This window comes from Triturus cristatus, chromosome 5_2 (genome assembly GCF_964204655.1).
Source record: "Triturus cristatus chromosome 5_2, aTriCri1.1, whole genome shotgun sequence".
Lineage (NCBI taxonomy): Eukaryota > Metazoa > Chordata > Amphibia > Caudata > Salamandridae > Triturus > Triturus cristatus.
In genome coordinates, this window is record NC_140588.1 from 552,900,011 (window position 1) to 552,902,322 (window position 2,312).

A 2,312-nucleotide genomic window follows, 5' to 3' on the forward strand; every position below is an offset into this window, starting at 1 on the left:
GTTCAAATCGCGGTGGGACCATTTTATGACTCTTGACCAAATCATTTTCTTTCAAGTGTATTCATTAATATCACATATCTAATACCGGTAGGGTGAACAATTAATTTATTGATTATACTCTAAAAGTTTATTAGATGTGAGCAAATAATAGAAATTTTTCAATACCTGGAAACTAAATGGCTCAAAATAATGAGAGATTTTACAAACTCACTCTGGTTTCTCAAACTCATCACAGGGGCCTGATGCAAGACATTACTTTTTAAAATCTTACTGTTATTGTTAAGGCGAACAAGGAACTTTTTCATTGCAAAACATTCATTAAAACAAAACTTGAGGAGTCAAACTTTGTATTACGGGGACCGAAGATGTGCAGTTTGAATAATAATCTTGAAATTCAGACGTACAAAGATTTTACACACTGATTTTCAACAGTAAATCCACAACCAAAAAAGTTGAATCTTTTGAAAGACATGTCAAAGGTGTGAATCTGAAATTCACTTTTAAAGACATTCACAATGAAATGCACTGTGTAAGTCCAGCATGTTGTCAGCTAAGAAATCAGCAAAAATGAACTATCTCATTACTGGCCATATAGATGAGAAAGGAAAATAAACTCATGTTTACAATGTGGATGTGAAAGAACAGTTTCTAGGTTCAGCTTCAATATTTATGTTAATGAATAATTGATATGTTCATATTGTCTAACAGCTATCTAGACGGATAAAGCTATGTATGCATCTATACATACTTATGCGTTCATACGCATCAGTATAAAACATTGATATTATGTTTTTTCTAGACCAAATTCTAAAAAATGAGTTAAACAGTGAATCTCATAATTGTAGTAGGTCCCACCGAGATTTGAACTCGGATCGTTGGATTCAGAGTCCAGAGTGCTAACCATTACACCATGGAACCCTCTCACACAAGAGTGACTTTTCCATTGAGACAAAAGAGAGCGCATCAGTGATGGCCTTCTCTTATATTGATAAAAAGATATCTCATTTGAATGGTCATAGTGGATAGAGCTTTAATGTGATTTGATTCTTTTCAGCTATATTCTCTATAAAAGTGTTAAATATTCAAATGTTTATTTGAATATAAAAGTTATATCACACTGTTCATCTTTGCCTGTAGCATAATAAAACAGTCTACATTTCCAGACTACTGAAGCAATGTCTCTGTCTCCTGCATGGGTGGCTCCATAGAGCAATGGTTGGCAATTTGGACTTTGCATCCAATGATCCGATTTGAAACCTTGGAGGGACATTTTTTATTACTCTTGAGCTTTTCCATTTCTTCATCTTTGTTCATTGATAGCTCAAATCCAACACCAGTAGGTTGAAAGAGTCAATTATTGAATGCTTTCAAAATGTCCATCAGCTTGAACAAGTTACATCAATACAAACTTTAAAATACTTTGACATCAAATTTCTTCACAAAGTAGTTAGCCATTATAAAATCATATTCTGATTTTCTCAAACGCATTTCAGATGGGTGATTCACAGCATCACTTTTTTAAGCTTTCCCGCTATTGATAAGGCGAAAATAGCACATTTTGAATGAGAAGTTTTCTTCAATCAAACATAGAGGACCCCAAATGATGATCTCATTCAGCTAGTAAAAATGTTGTTTTATATTAGTATGGAAATCGTGAAAAGAAAATGTTTTTCATGCTGATTTACAACAGTTGATCTCCAATCGTAAAATATAAGCTTTTGGTCGGAGGCATCACAGGTACTGATCAAATTCTAATTTTTGAACATTGTTCACAAATCATATGATATGCTTTATATACATAAACTGTATTGTTGGATCAATAATGAGTAAAAAGTGACTATCTCAATTTCAGGACATATGAAAGAGAAAGAAGTAGAAACTCATGTTTCAAATGCTGAGAGGCAACAACTGTTCATGATTTTCACCTCCACTAATTATATTTATTTTTATAATCTATATGTTTATATTTTCCTATAAATATACAGAGACATATAGCTATATTTACAGAGATACATATGTACAGGTTGATTTTTACATGTTTATAAGTAAATGTGATGTTGTTCCAAATAAAACTTCTAAGAACTGAATGGAAAAGAAAATTGTAAAGTTCAGATAAGTCCCACTGAAATTTGTACTCAGATCCCTGTTTTCAGAGTCCAGAGTGCTAACCATGACACCATTCACCCTCCCGTACCAGGGTGAGCTTTCCATTTTGACAGAAGAGATTTGCCTCAGGGGGCAACTTATCTTTCATTGAAAAATATTATCTCACATAAAAACCACTGTTCAACAGAGTTATAACGTTATTTGAG

The 2,312-nt window shown here is 32.9% G+C and overlaps 1 non-coding gene across 1 annotated transcript; it reads right to left on the bottom strand.

Moving 5' to 3' along the window:
* Positions 1-846: 846 nt before the first annotated feature.
* On the bottom strand, positions 847-918 carry TRNAQ-CUG (transfer RNA glutamine (anticodon CUG)). Its single transcript has one exon. It is a non-coding gene; the product is annotated as a tRNA-Gln (tRNA).
* Between the last annotated feature and the right edge of the window lie 1,394 nt (positions 919-2,312).